The sequence below is a fragment of the Microtus ochrogaster genome, chromosome 10 (assembly GCF_000317375.1).
Source record: "Microtus ochrogaster isolate Prairie Vole_2 chromosome 10, MicOch1.0, whole genome shotgun sequence".
Taxonomy (NCBI): domain Eukaryota; kingdom Metazoa; phylum Chordata; class Mammalia; order Rodentia; family Cricetidae; genus Microtus; species Microtus ochrogaster.
Genome location: NC_022016.1, coordinates 16,637,543 through 16,645,675, shown reverse-complemented (window position 1 = coordinate 16,645,675; position 8,133 = coordinate 16,637,543). Strand labels below are relative to the sequence as shown.

Genomic DNA, 8,133 nt, shown 5'->3' with positions numbered 1-8,133 from the left:
TACAATCTCTGCTGGGAGGGAGCCATGTGTTGGATGCCAATTTGTAGTAGGAAGCTTCTTACATATTCCCAGCTGCCAACATGAAATAACACAGAAACTTTATTAAAGAAATTAATGCTTAGCCTATTAGCTGAAGCTTCTTATTGGCTAGCTCTTACATCTTAACTTAACCCATTTCTCTTAATCTGTGTATCACCACGTGGCTATTGCTTATCAGCAAGGTTCTATCTGGAGTCTGTCTCTGATGGGGTTACATGGCATTTCTCTGACTCTGACTTCTTTCTTCCAGCATTTAGTTTAGTTTTCTCCACCTAGATCTGTTCTGCCCTGCTATAGGCTCAAAGCAGTTATTCATTAACCAATAAAAGTAATACATATGCAAGAAGGACTTCTCACATCAACTGACCAAAAGCAACTTAGGGATGAAAGTGTCTGTTTCTGCTTACATGTCCTGGGTCTTTATCCATTGAAAGAATCCAAGGCAGAGACCTTCAATTAGGAACTGAAGCCAAGAAATAGAAAGTACCACTTACTCATATAAAAGAAAATTTAAGAGTCAAACCAGTGAGATTACTGAAAGAGGCTGCACAATCCTTATACCCAAATTAAACATTTAAAACTAGTGTGGAAAGAGAGAACCTACTTTTTTTTTGGCTCCCCATCAGGGAATCGAACCCCGGTCTCCCACGTGACAGGCGGGGATACTCACCACTATACAAAGGAGGAGAGAGAACCTACTTTAAAATGCTATACTTTGACCTCCAATTGTGAGTATAAAACCCACACATTGTATATGCATATAATAGCAATACATAAAATCTTAAATTGAAAAAAAAGAAAATTAAAAATCATTTTACACCTTTTGTGCTTTCCCCCATTTGAACTTCAAATTCATATCTGATAAACATCTACACTTATTAAACTTGTGATGTTGTGTAGAGTAAGGAAAGGAGGAATGAAAAACTATCTTAACCAAAAGATACACTCTCATATATGAACCAAGAGAAGGAATAACACTGTAAACTATTTAGAGGTTTTCTTTATCTGAATCTTTCTTTACTGAATATCTCCTTTTCTGACCACATGAGTCTTTAATTTACTAAGCAGTATGGGTAGGATTAAAGTCATGGCTTTGACATGGGACCAGCCCATTGTTTAGCTTTCTGAGATTCCATCTTCATGGTAGAGGTACCTGCTGTAGCCATGTTTTATTGCCACAACTCTATGGCGTTTCAAGGTTCCTGCCAGCAAGCAAGCTGCAGCAGTGTGCTCATAAACCACACTCAAATGCTCCATAGTCAGACTGCCTGTCAGAAAGACTCAGAGTTTGCCCTGTCGAGATGGTTCAGAAAGCTGGCATTTTAAAACAGTATGGCTTTTTTCCTGCTATAGCTGAAACCCAAAAAGCATGTGGTCAGGTTTTCATCAACACCATTTAAGTGTTTTGTGGCAGGACCTCTTAAAAGGGCTGCAAGGTTTTACAGAGTCAGGAAGCCTCTCTTAAATGAGATCACTTGCCTCCAGCAAGCAGAGCCCACCTGAGAAAATGCTGCTATTAATAATATGAGCTGAACTCTATTCTTTTTTGTCTAGAATAATACCAATAATAATCACCAATAATAATCAGATTTGGAATCACTAGTTTATAACTATTTCTACTGGACCAAATAGGCACTAAGAGAATCAGATGTCATCTTTTGTTCCCAGACAGATACACCATACCTGTGTAGTGTCTGCTCTATGGTAAGTAGATAAATACAGATTAAAATGAGAATAACATGATGATGTGGTATTTCCCTCTGTATACTGTGAATATCAATGGTTAATAAAGAGTCTTTTTGGGGCCTGCAGCATAGAATAGGGCAAGGCAGGAATTCTAAGCAGATGGGGGGGGTGAGAGCAAGCAGAGTCAAATAGAAGCCATGTAGCCACTGTGGGAGATAGACACTGGACACTGGATGGAAACTTACCAGTAGGCCACAACCATGTGGTGATAAACAGTTTAATAGAAATGGATTAATTTAAGATATAAGAGCTAGCCAATAAGAAGTGTGAGCTAATAGGCCAAGCAGTGTTACAATAATATGGTTTTTGTGTAATTATTTTGAATCTGGTAATCAGGGAAATGAATGAGCAACCTCTGTCAACAACATGACTCATGTAGAGAAGGTATGACAAGTGTGTAAGGAAAAAAATTTTGAAACTCTATGGTATTGTAATTATGTTGTTAAAACTCAGTGACTATCATTTAACTCAGTAATGTAAAATATGAGGGCAGGTAACACATTCTAGTTAATCAAAATCTCTTCTTCCTAAATCAATTGACAGGGAATGTAATATTTGAACCTAAAAAATTTAGGAATGTTAAGGAAAATAAGTAAAAATAAATCTCCTTGACAGTTATGCCTATCTTGGTTTAGAAACATATTTCTAGTATATTAGAGATATCAATAAAAGATCAGAATCATTTAAAAGAAATAAATACGGAATAGAACTCAAACTGTTAGTGTCCTATAGTTCTGCTAAGTTATTCTGAACATTCTACTGAAGTCCATCAGATTACTATGTCTTGTAGGTACAAAAATCAATGTTATCAAGTAATAAGTGAATAGACCATTACTATAAGGTTTAAACTAAATAGATGTAGTAAATGATGATGTAAAAGCACATGCTCAGCTCCTAAATGATTCTCCTCATTGTTGTTTGCTTCAGATTCAATGTCCTGTGAAAAGAACAGCCCATAAAAATTTAGAGCAATCAATAACAAGAAGAGGATCCAATGTTTGAGAATGCAGAATGAAAGTTACAAACTCCAAATTTTTGTAAGGAAACAGTGGTAGGTTCAGTAGAGAAGAAAATAAGAGCAATTACTTTTGAACTGGCATCTAAGTCATCATATTTTTAAAATATATGGTTTTGGTGTAGGAAGTCCTTCTGTCTATGTGTTGCTTTCATTGGTTCATGAATAAAAAACTGCTTTGAGCCTATAACAGGGAGGAAAAGAACTAGGTGGGGAAAGCTAGGTTGTATGCTGGGAGAAAGAAGGGTGATATCAAAGAGAAGCTATGGAGCCACTTGAGCTGAAGACAGATTCTGGTAAGCCACAGCCACGTGGTGATACACAGATTAATAGAAATGGGTTAAATTCAGATGTAAGAGTTAGCCTATAAGAAGCTAGAGATAATAGGCCAAGCAGTATTAATACAGTATCTATATGGTTATTTTGGGGCTAAGTGGATGGGAACCAATAAGCAGCCCTCCACTTCATTCTATGTACCACCTACATGTCATTAATTATGTCTTTATTTATAACCTCTTTCCAGTTTTATTCTGGGAGTACAATATCTAAAATTTCAACCTGAGTTAAACTAAAAAGAGGACTCATGAGTTTTCAAAGAAAAATTATTGATATCTGTTTTATACTACATTTTAGCATTTACATCAATTATTCATGGTATTCTTATGAAGATGAGCAGATTATGAAAATACAATGGAGTTATAAACATTCTAAACTTCTCAATAGTATTAAAGGGGATAATCTAACAAAAATAAGAACTTTGTCTCAAAACTCTAGGAGATTATATGCAAAAGAGGTATATCAAGAAATTGAAAAATAGCTATATAAAGTCAAGTCTTGCAAAAAATAGATACCATCCATCATTATAATAGAGCTAGTGAACACCTACTGAGTCCCTGTTATGCTGTATTATAAAAATTAAGTAACCTCTCTCACACTACGGCTTCCTTCAACAGAAACTAATTGTTTAATGCTGAAACTGGCAAGTTAAACTGGGAAACTGGCAAGTTAAACTCATGAATATATATTGGCTGCCTGGTATGTGCCTGGTAGTGTGCTTCAGAAACTATGATAAGAAATAAACTTCACACTAAATCCAAAGCAATGTTCATGTCTACAAAGCACATGCAATCTGACTTCCCTCATCTGGAAAATTAGGAGTTAGCAGAAAACCTACAGCAGAAATCCAGGTTGGTAAAATATACTTCTTGCAGAATCTATTACTAAATTGGAATTATTTCCAGAAATCAGTTCTGGGTATTCCCCAAAGATGGGCCTTTGAATCCCCACCAGTATCACTAACACATGAAAATAGCTACTATAAGAACAATAATCTCATTTTCTATGAGAAGTTTTGTCCTAAAATTAAATAAACTAGGTAAGTTATCCACAGAGAAGCAGATAAGAGCAACAGTCAGCTAGTGGCAGTTGCAATCTGCAGCTCCTGGGGACTACAAAGGAAGTGACACCATACATCAAATCGCACACTGGCCCTGTGGGAACAACTAGCTGGAGGGATACAGACTGAAGGGTATGGCAAAGGACCAAGGGCTGGATCCGGTGGGAGTTCAGAAATAAGGGATCACAGGCAGCTGTGAACAGTAAGCTGAAGTATGGATCTGAGCCTGCAACTGAGTGTCCTTCCCTGTTGTGGGTGAAAAACTGATTATTACACTGAAGGACTCCACATAGCTATGCTGGAGACTGCATTCTAAAGATATCATCTTACAGGTCATTGGGTCACATATCAGCCTTTACAAGTTTGAACTATAGTAATAATCATTATCTATCTCATCATTGCAGTTAGCTATATATGACACAGGTTGAGAATTTAAAACCCATTCCGCTGTGAGTGGAATACTAACAGACTATGTGTATTTTTAAATCGATTTTACTTTTGTTTCATTTTGATATTTACAAAAATTATTTACTTTTTCATAGTTCTGAATAGTTTTCTGTTACTATCTTCCATTGTTTTTTGTTTTTATGTTTTATTGAAAATAGAATATTCTCTCTTACAAGATATCCCAAATACAGTCTCTCTTCTCTCTACTTCCCGTAACCCCAACCTCCTTTCCCCTCCAGATCTACTTCCCCTACTTTTCCTCTTCAGAGAAGAACAGGTCTCCAAGAAATGAAAGCCAAACAGTACAAAACAAGATATAATAAGACAAGTCATAATCCCTCATATCAAGGCTGTACAAAGCATTTTATTACTATATGTTTCTGTAACCACTCTGCTGTGCATAAACTTCGTATCTTTTTATAACCAATACATGTTTTTTTTTCTTCATTCTTACCTTATTTTCAATCTCTGTTCCTTTCTTTCTCCAGATCTTCTGTTTTTTACTATTTTACTATCTCATTTCATATATGTATGTCTCATTTCATATATGTATGCCTCATTCTATATATGTATGTATGCAGGATACTAATCAGTGTAAATTTTGCATTTAATTATTTTTTTCTGGATATTATTCCCTGTTGAAACACCACTACTTATTATTGTTATCTCTATTTCTCTTGCATCCTTAACCACGAGGCTTAATATTTTGTGACATACTGTCATTGCTGTTGTTTACCTCATAGTTTTTTTCTTTTATTTTTTGACTATAATAAAATTATATAATTCCCAATTCTTTTTTCCTATCCAATTCCTGTATGCCCTCCTTGTTTCTCTTTCAAAATATGTCCCTTTGCCATTGATTGTTATTAAATGCATATATACATATGTGTATATATAGATGTATGTGTGTGTGTGTGTGTATTTCTAAACAACCACTCAGTCTGTATATGTCTCTTTTTTTTTGATTGAAAGGGTTATTTATTTGAGGGGAAAAAACTTACAGAACACTGTGTATATGTCACTTTTATGGATGTTTTTAGGGAAGACCTTCTAATATTGAATCACCAATTAGTGTGCTCTTTCCTCAGGAGGACTATCTCTCCTGTTCTCAGTACTTTTAGTGCTTTGTAGTTTTGTAGTGTAGGATTAAAGCCTACTAGTCTGTTCTCCATCAACTTTGAAATGTCTGTTGTTGTCCTTTATCCTTGTTCAATTCTTTTTTTTTTCAGACATGTTGGTGAGACTGTACCAGAGAAGGTTCTGATGCTAGTAAGAGACATAGGCTTGCAGAAAACTCTCTAGTACTCTGACCCTTATGATCATTCTGACCCCTCCTTCCTAAAGTTTCCCAAACTTTAGGTATGTGAGTTATAGTGGAGATATATCTATTAGGAGTGGGATCCTAAATCCTACATTTTTATTGTTTATAGTTTTCTGTGATGGTCTCTGTCTGTTACAAAGGTGGGTTTCATTGATGAAGAATAAGGAATATATGTATCATTGGTTTTAAATACAAATATTGAGTATAGTTAGAGATTATTCTAGTTTAGCAAATTTTTTTTGATTCTCCTTTAATAACCATGACTTAATTAGTCCTGGGTAGTTTTTCAAGTTTCCAGTACCAGGCATGATTGACTTTGTAAAATGGACCATAAGTCTAAATAAAGAGCAGTTGGTTACTTCCAAGTTATGCATGACAATACTGTACCTACAGGGTTATTGAGCCATGCTGGTAATTGTTATGGTTACTAGGCATCATTTCTGGGTAAGAAGGACTGTTCCTTGTTTCCCTCCTCTAGAAGCTTGAATGAAGCCTTCTGATAACATGAAAGTTTGTCCTTAAAGAGGAAACATTCAGGACAGGTTCAGCTCCAGTGTGTCTAAGCTATGTGCCTATAGTGCTGGGTGTCTTCAGCAGTATGGACCTCTTCCACCTCTGGGAACAACCAAGTGCAATAGCAATAACTTGTATAAACCTACACAATAGATTAGGGTAGACAACCGTGACTGACAACTGAAAGGAGGTCTTTTCATTCCTGGTGTTTGAGTTTATTGTTAGGTGGACTTTGACTCATTGTCAAAGAAAACATTGTCAATCCAGATGAGAAAAATTTTTAAACTCTATATGTATATTTATGTGTATTATAGATGTTAAGTTAGTAGACAATAACATCATTCCTTATGAGTTTTATTGACACCCTTACTATTATTTTACTTCCTCCTTCTCTGTTTATCCCCATCATCCTCATTAATTGGTGTCACTACATTTTTTGTCACCATTTCCCTCATCATGGCACTTGTGCTTGCTCTTCCCCTCTCTGTTTAACCCTCACCCCACACACAGCAAGAAGATGTGTTTTCTTTTACTTTCCCTTGTTTCTGCAATTACTCCAGGATATATACTGTTGTCTAAAGATTCAGAGCTAGGAGACTATTATGGAGAGAACATGGAACATTTTTCTTTCTCTGTTTGGGTTACCTCACTCAATATGGTCTTTTTAGCTCCATTCATCTACCTGCAAAGTTCACTATTTCCATTTTTTTTTTGTAACAACTGAATAGTATTTTAGGATATACTAGTCTATTATATAAAAACACAATATGGTACCTTCTATTTTCCAGCTATTGCAAATAGAGTAACAATGAATACAGTTGAATGTGGTCAAAAGGGTAGATTGTCAAGACATTTTTGGTATATCCAAATGAGTCATATAACTAGGTCATATGGTGGGTTTATTTTTTACTTTCTGAGAATTCTCCACATGTATTTACATTATGGCCCTACCAGTTAGTTTTCACACTAACAGTGCATGAGTGTCCACTTTTCCTCAGTTCCTTCCAGTATTTGCTGGCAGTTGTTTTGTTGACTTTATTTTTTTAACTATGGTAGGATGAATTTTCAAGTATTATTTTCTACCACCATTGTTCTGTTTGCCCAAGATGGTTTTGGCAATCTTGGACTTTTGTGGTTCCATGTGAAATGTGCTGTTGTTGATTATTTTTGAGATTTTATTTTAATTACATCTCTCCCTTGCTTACCTGTCAGAGGCCTTGGTAATGTAGAGCCAGTGATAGCTACTATTGAGATGACAACCCACCAGAAGGAAGCTTCTCTGAAGGAGAAGGATACCATTAAGTCAATACTTGTGGGACCTCCAACTCTGAAAACTGTTTTATTCTGTCTGCAATTTCACCTGTGCAAAAGTAGCTATGGTATCACCCAAATACCTGCATTGTAGTGTGTAATTTCATGTGATGTGTATATGTAATCTCATGATTGCTTCTCAATATTATGAGCATATTAACCATGGATAGTCAGGAAGTAGACTTCTTATTAAGCTGTGTAATTCTGATATATAGAAACATACTAGGATATGCTTCATAACTATACCTATTGTCCCACAAGGTCTGTGAGATGCTTAAAAGCCTGCTTTGTCCTTTTCCTCAGACTAACACAAGAAAACAGCATTCTTACCTGGTTTCAGACAAA

At 35.7% G+C, this 8,133-nt stretch overlaps 1 non-coding gene across 1 annotated transcript; it reads right to left on the bottom strand.

Moving 5' to 3' along the window:
* Nucleotides 1-654: 654 nt before the first annotated feature.
* Trnad-guc lies at nucleotides 655-726 on the bottom strand. The gene has a single exon. It is a non-coding gene; the product is annotated as a tRNA-Asp (tRNA).
* Between the last annotated feature and the right edge of the window lie 7,407 nt (nucleotides 727-8,133).